This window comes from Globicephala melas, chromosome 4 (genome assembly GCF_963455315.2).
Source record: "Globicephala melas chromosome 4, mGloMel1.2, whole genome shotgun sequence".
In the NCBI taxonomy this organism is placed as follows: domain Eukaryota; kingdom Metazoa; phylum Chordata; class Mammalia; order Artiodactyla; family Delphinidae; genus Globicephala; species Globicephala melas.
Genome location: NC_083317.1, coordinates 66,773,447 through 66,786,858, shown reverse-complemented (window position 1 = coordinate 66,786,858; position 13,412 = coordinate 66,773,447). Strand labels below are relative to the sequence as shown.

At 35.4% G+C, this 13,412-nt stretch overlaps 1 protein-coding gene across 7 annotated transcripts in view; it reads right to left on the bottom strand.

Annotated features, from left to right (window-relative positions):
* STXBP5L (syntaxin binding protein 5L) overlaps window positions 1-13,412 on the bottom strand; it is a 364,746-nt gene that overhangs the window by 61,579 nt on the left and 289,755 nt on the right. The window lies entirely within an intron of this gene.

Below are 13,412 nucleotides of genomic sequence, written 5' to 3'. Positions count from 1 at the left end.
CAGCCAAATGAATGTAAGAAAACTTAAAATTGTTGGCTTTTGCCTACCGTACCAAGATCAGCCTTAAGATCTGTTGGCAGACTTAACTTTCTTGATCCTTTAACTGAAACAACAGAAAAAGGAAAAAGGCAGTTGTTAATTATATAAAATTAAAGAGGAGTGTGAGGGAACAGTATGCTTTACAGTATAAGTATTGTGAACGTTACATTTAGTGAGCATTATGGAAGCAGAAATATTGTTCAGTGTTAGTTTGTTGTCATTCAGGAATAAATAATACGCAAACAGAAACATGAGAAAAGCAATTGTTATTACAGTAAATAATTAAGTGCATCTTTGCATAGTTTTTTTCACATGTAGCATGAGAAGTGATTTCTTATTTTGGAAAGAACCAAAAATCAATTCCAGATAAATCTGATAGATAAAGAAGTACTGCAACAAATGTATAAGTTCAGATCATAAATAACAATGGTAAGGGGGAAAACTGATTAACTCTGTAAGCATTTTTTGAAATAGAAAGAAAATTCTATTATAGATGTGTATGATATAGTGAAGGAAACTTTACCATACCTATGGCAGGTGAAATGACTTATATATTGAATACTACAATGTTAAATTCAATAGATAAAAAAATCTTAAATAAAAAATATTTGAAAATAAATTTAATTATATTATTATAAATCAAGCTGTCATAAAATGTTTGAATAAACCAAGAAAACTCCTACAATTTATTGAAAATTTGCCTCATTATCTGTTAATAAAAATTTTACATTGGGCATCTCATAAAATATTTAACTGGAATGTTATAATAGAAAGAAATTGCATTAGGGGAAATCATGTTAGAAATATTTTCTGTCAGTTAATACTTTATTAAGACTCAAATTGATACTATCAATTAATTTATACCTTCTAATGAGTGATTTTCTTTACAATTAGGAAAGATATTTTAAAATAAAGATTCAGTATGATACAGTAGAAAGAATACTCAATTTAAAATCAGAAAACATGAGTCACAAATTTCTGAATTGTTACCACCTAATTAAAAAACTTTGAAAAAGTTTTATAAAAATCCCTTCATCAATTTTCAGCTTAATCTTCCCATCTGTCAAATAACATGTTTGATAGTATCTCTAATATTTCAGCTGGAATTATTGGAATATATTTTATAAAACCTAAATATAATAGAAACCTAAATATACTTTTTGTGTGTCATGAAATATTACTCATCTTTTGATTTTTTTCCAACCATTTAAAAAACCCATTCTTAATTCACAAGTCATACCAAAATAGGTTGCAAACTGGATTTGGCCTGTGGGCTGTAGCTTGCTGACTACAATATGCCATGCTAAACTACTTATTAAAGGAAATTTAAGCATTATCATTCTAATAAAAATAATAGCAACAGGCAGTTGTCTCTATAAAAAAGATATTAAATAATTCTATTAAGGAGAAATCAAATCAAATTTGAGCAATTTGGGTTTAGAATCAGCAGCACAACAAAAAGATTGTATTTATATAAAAATATGTCAAACTAAATAAATATATGTAATAATTATGCCAGAACAGGTTGCAAATAAAGTATATTTTGTAAATTGATTCACAATTCAGATAGACTGAGGAAGTGGGATGTTACTATTTTAAATCTTTCACTTAATTTTTAAAATAGGAACTAATTCTTTATAATGTAAGGATTTGTTTCAGAATTTCTTTTTAATTGTTTCTATTTTGTTTTTAAATAGGGTATTTCAATATATCTATATAGTATAAATTCAAAAATGGATTATAAAGATGCTTTCAGAAAGAAGTCAAACAGTTCCTTTCTATTAGTCTAGTATCTAATTTACTCTGGCTCTCAAATCTCCACTTTTTGGGATACCCCTTCCACTTCACCACCAACCTTCTTGGCTTCCTGTAGACTGCTTCCTACCTAAAAATTGGGGGCCCGTAACAAACCCCAACCTCAATTGTATAAATGGGGGAGGAAAAGGGAGCAATTAGATGGTGGGATTGATTGACAAACTTCTTTAATAACAATGTTAATAACAGGTGTCTGTTATTTATGCACAGAAAAATCTTCACTTGTCCAGCTACTAGTAAACTCATACTCATCCTTTAAGACAGCTGAAAAATCACCACCTCCTCGAAGGCAGCCTCAGCCTTAAGGCTTCATTTGGTGCCATTATCTTAACTTTCATAGCACCTTGTACACATCTTTTATAACACATTTTATTATACTTGATTTTTTTTTACTCTGTCTACTATCGACTAAAATACTGAAACTTTGCGTTCTCTAGGGATGGGGATTATATTCCCAATACCTAATTAATTACTGGCATAGAATAGATGTACAATAAGTGTTTGCTGAATGAAAGTTTAAAAAAAAAAACAGTAAAGTCGGAAGGTAGGGGTGAAGGGTTATTCTGAAGAGGCCTAAACAGACAGAAAGCATGTTTCAAGTGGTACAAGAATATGTTACACATTAACATTTGAGGAATTTGGGTTGGAAGATGAGTAAGGCAAGAGGGAATAAGAGGCAAGTAGTCCTGGAAATAAACTGAATGAAAACAGTACATATTAACCTGTGCAATGTGCCCTTGGGAATGCAGCTCTCTGAATTTCTTCATTTTTACTGTTACCTAGCAAAAGCATACATACCACTATCATTTCATATTGTTAGCCAAAGAGGAGAAAATGGGAAATAGAAACTTCACATTACTCATTGTCTTAGCACACTGCACTAAGAGAGGTGGAGAATCCTGGCTCAAAGAAATCTTTAAGGTCACATAGTCCAATATCCTACTCAATATAAGTATTCTCTTACAACATTCTTGACATCATACCTGTTTGTGATAGAAACCTTCAAAGTATAAAAAAATCCAATTTTGGGTTGCTATAATTGCTACAAAATTTCCTTCCATTTGAGCTCAAACTACTTTCCTTTACCATTTACTAGTTTGTTCCAGTTCTAACCTCTGGCACAATTAAAAAAAAAAAAAGAAGTAACTCATTTTTGCTCTCATATGCCAGTTCTTAAAGCATTACAGGCCATCTCTAGGTACTCTCATTTGGTCAGCAGGAATCTGTATTTTAATAAGTGTTGCAGGCAATACTAATAAAAGAGGTTGGCAGATAGATCACATTTTGAGAAATCATGTTTTACTGTTTTATAAACTTTAACCAACCTATGGGACTTTCACTCAAGACCCTTCCACAAAAAAGTACATCCTGTGATGCATCTCAGATTTTCCATTAAAGAGATGCCATGTTGTCCTTAGTTGTTAAGTTTGATATAGATATTATGCTGCTGAGCATTTTAAGGTGATTATGATTATATATATATATATATATAAAGTTAACAGGTACTATTTTAGTTCCTTTTGAGCAATTTTTTTCGTATCTGTCTTTGATCTTCCATTTTCTAAAGAGGAAGAGAAGTTGATAGTTACAAGGATAGTAATGCTCCTATTAGAAGAGAATAGATATGTTTTTTCCCTTCTGTAAAGCTCCACAAAGACTTCTGCTTTTCTCCAAGGTGAGTTTCCTAGGGTCTGGCGAAATGAAGCCCAGTGATCAAAACCATAGCTGAAGTCAAACCATAACTCAAACATTTGCCAGCTGAGTGACCCTGGTCTGGTAGTTACTTAAATCTCAGGATGACTGTTTCTCTTCCTTTGTAGAATGGGTTTGATAATTAGTCCCTACTTCAAAGGGATCTTGTCAGTATTAAAGAAATATGTGTAAAGTACTTAACATGGTGTGGTAAATAATATTAGGTATTATATTCATTATTAAACTTAGTTGGCAAGAAAGCTTGTCATTCTGTGGTATTCTGTATCAAAAATGACTTACCCAGACAACATGTCCTTTTTGCAATCTAGTGTCTAGTATTAAATACAGCACGTTTGATAATGCCTCCAGTTGCATATGGTACCATTATTTCTTTCCTCTGCACAATCCCTCAACACCTTGAAAAGCTGCCTGTCTTGGCTCACAGACAGTAATACAGAAAACAGTACCATACTGTAATCCAGCTGCGGGGCAGGGAATATTGCTGCAGCAAGTATTAGAACAGTTTGATTTCTTATTATCCTAGTCCTGTTAGATTCTGGGAAAACTGTCAGGAAATTCTTGCTACCTTAACATGTTGTGGCTTACATTTTTGAAAATAAAAACAAAGGAAAGAAAATGAATAACTGTACATTTAAAAAGGTGAATTTTATTCTAATGTAAATTACATGCCACTAAATCTGAGTTTTAAAAAATTTGAAGCATCCCCACAGATAGTTTTATTCACTTACCTAACCATATCTATCACCTTATGAATCACCTAGAAATTGTTAGGTAGGATGTCATAAGAGACCAAAGATGATGCAAATGAGTAAAAGGATTAGCTGATGGCAAAATACGTATTAATATTTATAAATTCAGGCCTGAAGATTTGGTGACAGCCAAGCGCTACAATAGGACCAGATTATAAACCTTTGCAAAACTATTCATCTCTACTCCTAGATTATCTGCCTCCCAAATTCAGGTTCATTTACAGTAATGAGACATGGTACTGTGATGGTTTACCATAGCTTATACCAGAATGGGGTCATATGCTCAGCCCTAAATATAAACAGAAGTTCAGGTATTACAATAGGGTTTTGCCTAGGAGGCTTCAGTATATCTTGACTGTATCATTGCCTGTATATTCATATGCCTTTTTCCTAAGTCCTGATTCAATTTAAAGTAAATAATTAGTGCAGCCTGGCTTATCAGAGGAATGTCGTATTGGCTTCAAATAATTTTTTATTCAGATCCTTCGTTCCACATTTGAATCAAAATTTTAGCAACAGAGATGAACCCTCAATCAGTCTGAATATGGCTACTACTTTAATGGGAAATATCATAAAAAGCTAGGTTAGAAGTTTCTAACTCAAATCTTTGATAAGCTGTTTGTTGATTAGAAACAACTGGATTGACTTTTTGATTTCCCATGAAGGATTTCTACTTTAAGGCTAAGCTACAACTATTAATTGGAAATTTAGATTGGTCAAGGAGAACAAGTTTAGTCTCTTTAGGCCATGGGAGTTCATCATTGCTTTTATAATATAACCACTATTGTATATTATTGAGAATCTCTGTTCTGGTCACTAGCACACAGTTAAGATTAAGAAACTTGGCTAAAGTTATAATGGTAGAAAGAGGTAGGGTAAGGTCAAATTTCTAAGACTCCAAAGCTATGCCCTTTGCACTAAGCAATACAATCTTCCTGACATAGAAGATACCTATGTATCCTAGACATCTTCTGTAAAATAAATAAACCTAACACTAAATTAAAATAAAAAGTTGTTTAGATTAAAATGTTTGTAAAGTTTATCTATCTATTGATTCATTACTATATTCCAACCAGTCAGTTAATTAATTTCATTTGTCTCTATCTTCCCTATGCTGGAAACGAAGATAGGACAAAAACACCTGGGGGGTGTGTGTGTGTGTGTGTGTATGTATGTGTATATATATACACATATAAATATACATATATATGCATATATACATATACATATATATATGTGCAAGTGTAGTTAAAAAACACACACATAAAAATATTTTGGAGTTACCGTGCCATGGTGGAGTCCTGAAAGACCTATACACCTCTAATTTTGTTGCCATTTCCCACCCCCCATTTTTTTATAAGTGGTTATGATATAGCCAGGCAAAGAGGTATATTTATTAGAATTTGCCCCAGCATACAAAATTTTAATGTCATGACTCTAGCTTTCTTGCCACCTGAAAATATGTATTACATTTCTATCTAAATGATGTTAGTGAATCAGTGACTTTTTCTTAGTGTCATATGAGCAAATGTTAGTGTCATATGATAAGCTCCATATGAGCAAATGTTAACTGATTATGAAACTTTATTTCTGTTCTTGTCTATCTTGAATTATAAACTCCTAGAGAGAACTAGGTTCTTCAACACACCTTTTTGAAAGCATACAAAAGGAGGTCAAGTAATTTGTGGAGTGAGAGGAACTTGAGGTCTAAAGATTAGGTTGGTTCCAGCTAAGCCATGTACTAGCACGATAAACTTGGGCAAGTTATAGAATTATTTTTCTTAGCCATAATTCTCCACTCATATAAAATGAGAACTATACCAACCTTACAGGATTGCTATAGAACTAAATATGATAATACTCATGAAAAATACCTTGAGTACTTTAAAGTACTATACCAATGTTGATTACTGTTTTTAGCAAACAAGGTTTAATAAATTCAGATAATTTGATTATATAAATTATAAAAACTATTTTCAAAACCAGTTTTTCCTGGAACTTAAATGGTAAACAGTGTTTCTGATGTTTCATGAAAAATATATCTAAGTTCTTTTTAATTTTTTTGTTAAAACATTGTCTCTTTATAATTTAGCAACTTCTCTCTGCTTGGATGTCATAATTGCTTGGGTTTTTTTTTTCCAGCTTTTTTTTTTTTTTTTTTTTTTTGCGGTACGCGGGCCTCTCACTTTTGTGTCCTCTCCCGTTGCCGATCACAGGCTCCGGACACGCAGGCTCAGCGGCCATGGCTCATGGGCTTAGCTGCTCCGCAGCATGTGGGATCTTCCTGGACTGGGGCATGAACCTGTGTCCCCTGCATTGGCAGGCGGACTCTCAATCACTGCGCCACCAGGGAAGCCCTTTCCAGCTCTTATAAAAAATTTTTATTTTATATTGGGGTATAGTTGATTAACAATGATGCATCAGCCTCAGTGTACAGCAAAGTGACTCAGCCATACATGTACGTGTATTTATTCTTTTTCAAATTCCTTTCCCATCTAGGCCACCACAGAATATTGAACAGAGCTCCCTTCACTACATAGCAGGTCCCCGTTGGCCATCTGTTCAACACATAGTAGTGTGTATATGTCAATCTCAAACTCCCAATCCATCCCCTCCCATTCCTCCACCCTGGCAACCACAAGTCCATCCTCCAACTCTGTGAGTCTGTTTCTGTTTTGTAAATAAATTTATATCATTTTTTTAGATTCCACATAAAAGTGGTATCATATGATAATTGTATTTCTCTGTATGACTTCCTTCACTTACTGTGATAAGCTCCAGGTCCATCCACGTTGCTGCAAAGGGCGTTGTTTCATTCTTTTTAATGGCTGAGTAACATTCCATTGTATAAATGTATCACAGCTTCTTTATCCATTTATCTGTCAATGGACATTTAGGTTGCTTCCATGCCTTGGCTATTCTAAACAGTGCTGCAATGAACATTGGGGTGCATGTATCCTTTCAAACCATGGTTTTCTCCAGGTATATGCCCAGGAGTGGGATTGCTGGGTCATATGGTAGCTCTATTTTTAGTTTGTAAAGGAACCTCCATACTGTCCTCCATAGTGGCTATACCAATTTACATTCCCACCAACAGTGTAGGAGGATTTCCTTTTCTCCACACCCTCTCCAGCATTTATTGTTTGTAGCCTTTTTAATGATGGCTGCTCTGACTGGTGTGCAGTAATATCTCATTGTAATTTGATTTGCATTTCTCTAATAATTAGCAGTGTTGAGCATCTTTTTATGTGCCTCTTGGCCATCTGAATGTCTTCTTTGGAGAAATGTCTATTTAGGTCTTATGGCCATTTTTTTTATTGGGGTGTTCGTTTTTTTGGTATTGAGCTGCATGAGCTGTTTTTAGATTTTGGAGATTAATCCCTTGTCAGTTGCTTCGTTTGCAAATATTTTCTCCCATTCTGAGGGTTGTCTTTTCATCTTGTTTATGGTTTCCTTTGCTGTGCAAAAGCTTTTGACTTTAATTAGTTCCCATTTGTTTATTTTTGTTTTTATTTCCATTATGCTAAGAGATGGATTGAAAATATATTGCTGTGATTTATGTCAAAAAGTGTTCTTCAATTGTTTTCCTCTAAGAGTTTTATAGTATCAGGCCTTATATATAGGTCTTTAATCCATTTTGAGTTTATTTTTGTGTATGGTGTTAAAGAATGTTCTAATTTCATTCTTGTACATGTAGCTGTCCAGTTTTCCCAGCACAATTTATTGAAGAGACTGTCTTTTATCCATTGTATAGTCTTGCCTTCTTTGTCATAGATTAATTGACCATAGGTGCTGGGTTTATTTCTAGGCTTTCTATCTGTTTCACTGATCTATATTTCTGTTTTTGTGCCAGTTCCATACTGTTTTGATGGCTGTAGCTTTGTAGTATAGTCTGAAGTCAGGGAGCCTGATTCTTCCAGCTCCATTTTTCTTTCTCAAGATTGCTTTGGCTATTCATGGTCTTTTGTGTCTCCATACAAATTGTGAAATTTTTAATTCTAGTTCTGTGAAAAATGCCATTGGTAATTTGATAGAGATTGCACTGAAGCTGTAGTATGGTCATTTTGACAATATTGATTCTTCCAATCCAAGAACATGGTATATCTTTTCATCCTGTTTGTGTCATCTTTGATTTCTTTCATTAGCATCTTATAGTTGTCAGAGTACAAGTCTTTTGCTTCCTTAGGTAGGTTTATTCCTAGTTATTTTATTCTTTTTGATGCAATGGTAAATGGGATTGTTTCCTTAATTTCTCTTTCTGATCTTTCGTTGTTAGTGTATAGAAATGCAACAGATTTCTGTGTATAAATTTTGTATCCTGCAACTACCAAATTCATTGATGAGATCTAGTAGTTTTCTGGTAGCATCTTTAGGATTTTCTATGTATAGTATCATGTCATCTGCAAACAGTGACAGTTTTACTTCTTTTCCAATTTGTATTCTTTTTATTTCTTTTTCTTCTCTGACTGCCATGGCTAGGACTTCCAAAACTATGTTTAATAAAAGTGGCAACAGTGGACATCCTTGTCTTGTTCCTGTTCTTAGAGGAAATGCTTTCAGCTTTTCACCATTGAGTATGATGTTATCTGTAGGTTTGTCATATATGGCCTTTATTATGTTGAGGTATGTTGCCTGTGTGCCCACTTTCTGGAGAGCTTTTACCATAAATCAGTGTTGAATTTTGTGAAAAGCTTTTTCTGCATCTATTGAGATGATTATATGGCTTATATTCTTCAATCTGTTGATGTGGTGTATCACATTGATTTGCAGATATTGAAGAATCTTTGCATCCCTGGGATAAATCCCACTTGATCACGGTGTATGATCTTTTTATTGTATTGTTGGATTCGGTTTGCTAGTACTTTGTTGAGAATTTTTGCATCTATGTTCATCAGCAATATTGATCTGTAGTTTTCTTTTTTGTGTGATATCTTTGTCTGGTTTTGGTATCAGGGTGATGGTGGCCTCATAGAATGAGTTTGGTAGTGTTCCTTCCTCTGCAATTTTTTGGAAGAGTTTCAGAAGGATAGGTGTTACCTCTTCTCTAAATGTTTGATAGAATTCACCTGTGAAGCCATCTGGTTGTGGACTTTTGTTGGGAGTTTTTATTATTTATTTATTATTATTGTTTTTTTCGGTATGCGGGCCTCTCACTGTTGTGGCCTCTCCCGTTGCGGAGCACAGGCTCTGGATGTGCAGGCTCAGCGGCCATGGCTCACGGGCCCAGCTGCTCCACAGCACGTGGGATCTTCCCGGACCGGGGCACAAACCCGTGTCCACTGCATTGGCAGGCAGACTCTCAACCACTACGCCACCAGGAAAGCCCTGTTGGGAGTTTTTAAATCACAGTTTCAATTTCAGTAATTGTGATTGGTCTGTTCATATTTTCAATTTCTTCCTGGTTCAGTCTTGGAAGGTTGTACCTTTCTAAGAATTTGTCCATTTCTTGTAGGTTGTCCATGTTGTTGGCATAGAGTTGATTGTAGTGGTCTCTTATGATGCTTTGTATTTCTGTGGTGTCCATTGTAACTTTTCCTTTTTCATTCCTAATTTTATTGATTTGATCCCGCTCTCTTTTTTTCTTGATGATTCTGGCTAAAGGTTTATCAATATTGTTTATCTTTTCAAAGAACCAGATTTTAGTTTCATTGATCTTTGCTATTGTTTTCTTTGTCTCTATTTCATTTATTTCCTCTCTGAGCTTTATGATTTCTTTCCTTCTACTAACTTTGGGTTTTGTTGTTTCTTGTTTCTCTAGTTGCTTTAGTTGTAAGGTTAACTTGTTTATTTGAGATTTTCTTGTTTCCTGTGGTAAGACTATATTGCTATAAACTTTCCTCTTAGAACTGCTTTTGCTGCATCCCATAGGTTTTAGATCATTGTGCTTTTGTTTTCATTTGTCTCTAGGTATTATTTCCTTTCTGATTTCTTCAGTGAGCCATTGGTTGTTTAGTAGCATATTGTTTATCCTCCAAGTATTTGTGTTTTTTTTAGTTTTTTTTCTTGTAGTTGATTTCTAATCTCATAGTGTTGTGGTTCGAAAATATGCTTGATATGATTTCAGTTTTCTTAAATTTTCCAAGGCTCACTTTGTGGCCTAGCATGTGATCTATCCTTCAGAATGTTCCATGTGTGCTTGAGAAGAATGTGTATTCTCTTGCTTTTGGATGGAGTGGTCTATAAATCTCAATTAAGTCCATCTGGTCTAATGTGTCATTTAAGGCCTGTGTTTCCTTACTGATCTTCTGTCTGTCAATCTTTCTAATGAGGAAAGTGGAGTGTTAAAGTCCCCCATTGTTATTGTGAATTTCTCCTTTTATGGCTGTTAGTGTTTGCCTTATATATTGAGATGCTCCTATGTTGGGTGCATAAATCTTCACAATTGTATCTTCTTCTTGGATTTATTCCTTGATCATTATGTAGTGTCTTTCTTTTTCTCTTGTAACAGTCTTTATTTCAAAGTCTATTTTCTCTGATATGAGTATTGTTACTCCAGCTTTCTTTTGATTTCCATTTGCATGGAATACCTTTTTCCATCCCCTCACTTTCAGGCTGTATTTGTCCCTAGATCTGAAGTGGGTGGGTCTCTTGTAGAGAGCACATATATGGGTCTTGTTTTTGTATCCATTCAGCCACTCTGTCTTTTGGTTGGGGCATTTAATCTGTTTATGTTTAAGGTAATTACTGATATACATATTATTATTTCCATTTTGTTAATTGTTTTGGATTTGTTTTTGAAGGTCTTTTTTCTTCCTGTTTTGTTCTCTTCTCTTGTGATTTGATGAATATCTTTCATGTTGTGTTTGGATTGCTTTTTCTTTTTTGTGTATCTTTGTAGATTTTCCATTTGTGGTTACCATGAGGTTTTGATGTAGCACTCTATGTATAAAGAAGATTGTTTTAAGTTGATGATCTTTTCATTTTAAATGCATTTCCAATATCCTGCATTTGTACTCTCCTCTTCTCACAATTGCTGGTTTTGAATTCGTATTTGTATGTGGATGATTTCCTACCTTTAGGAAATCATCCTTTGTGTTGGCCTTTACCAGAGAGCTTTTCCCTTTGTAATTTTCTTGTTTTTAGTTGTGGCCTTTTCTCTTCCACCTAGAGAAGTTCCTTTAGCATATTTTGTTAAGCTGGTCTGGTAGTGCTGAATTCTCTTAGCTTTTGCTTGTCTGTAAAGCTTTTGACTTCTCCATCAAATCTGAATGAGAACCTTGCTGGGTAGCGTATTCTTGGTTGTAGGTTCTTCCCTTTCATCACTTTAAATGTATCTTGCCAACCCCTTCTGGCCTGCAGAATTTCTGCTGAAAAATCAGCTGATAACCTTATGGGAGTTCCCTTGTATATTATTTGTTGATTTTTCTCTTGTTCTTTTTAATATTTTTTCTTTGACTTTAATTTTTTCAATTTGATTACTGTGTGTCTCTGCATGTTCCTTCTTGGGTTTATCCTGCCTGGGACTCTCTGTGCTTCCTAGACTTGGGTGACTGTTTCCTTTCCCATGTTAGGGAAGTTTTCAACTATTATCTCTTCAAATGTTTTCTCAGGTCCTTTCTCTCTCTCTCCTCCTTCTGGGACCCCTATAAAGTGAATGTTGGTGCATTTTATATTGTCCCAGAGGACTCTTAGACTGTCTTCATTTCTTTTCATTCTTTTTTGTTTATTCTGTTCTGTAGCAGTGATTTCCACCATTCTGTCTTCCAGTTCACTTATCCATTCTTCTGCCTCACTTATTCTGCTATTGATTCCTTCCAGTGTATTTTGTATTTCACTTATGATATTATTCATCTGTTTGTTTGTTCTTTAGTTCTTCTAGGTCTTTGTTAAACATTTCTTGTATCTTTTTGATCTGTGCCTCCATTCTTTTTCTGAGATCTTGGGTCATCTTTACTATCATTACTCTGAATTGTTTTTCAGGTAGATTGCCTATCTCCACTTCATTTAGCTGTTCTTCTGGGGTTTTATCTTCTTCCTTCATCTGGGACATATTCCTCTGATGTCTCATGTTGTCTAATTTTCTGTGATTGTGGTTTCCATTCCGCAGGCTGTGGGGTTGTAGTTCTTTTGCTTCTGTTGTCTTCCCCCTGGTGGAGGAGGCTGTCTAAGAGGCTTCTGAAGGCTTCATGATGGGAGGGACTGCTTCCTGCCCACTGGCGGCTGGAGCTGGGTCTTTTTCCTCTGGAGGGCAGGGCCATGTCAGGGGATGTGTTTTACGGGCAGCTGTGTGCTCAGAAGACTTTAAGTTGCCTGTTGGATGATGCGTGGGGCTGAGTTCCTGCCCTGTAGGTTGTTTGGCCTGAGGTGTCCCCACACTGGAGCCTACAGGCTGTTGCGTGGGGCCAGATCTTGGAGAGGAAATGATGGCCTCCAGGAGGGATCACACCAATGAGTTTCCACCAGTGTTTTTGTCCTTGCAGTGAGCCACAGCTGCCCCCCCAACCTCCACAGGAGACCCCCCCAATACTAGCAGGTAAGTCTGCCCCAGGCTCTTATGAGGCATCTTCATTTTTTCCTGGTCCTGGTGCACACGAGCCCTTGTGTGTGCCTCCAAGAGTGGAGTTTTTGTCTCCCCCAGTCCTGTGGAATTCCTGTGATCAAACTCCACTGCCCTTCAAAGCCAGATTCTCTGTGGGCTCTTCCTTCCATTGCTAGAAACCCAGGCTAGGGAGCCTGATGTGGGGCTCACACTTTCACTCCTGTGGGAGAACTTCTGTAGTATAATTATTTTCCAGTTTGTGGATTGACCACTTGGTGGGTATGGGATTTATCACGATTGTGCTCCTACTGTCTCACTGTGGTTTCTTTGTCTTGTAGGATGTAGAGGATCATTTTTGGTATTTTCCAGCATTTTTTGTGGTTGATTGTTCAGCAGTTATTATTTTGGTGTTTTTGTAAGAAGGGGTGTGCTCACATCCTTCTACTCTGCCATCTTGTCTCCACTGACCGGATGTCATATAATTCCAATTGTGATTATTTTTTGTAATTCCCATATTTTTTGTTCTCAATTTATTAATGAAAATCAGGGGGAAAGCTTAGGCTTTACAACTAAATAAAACTCAGTTGGGATTCTAGCTCCACTTATTTAAATACTCT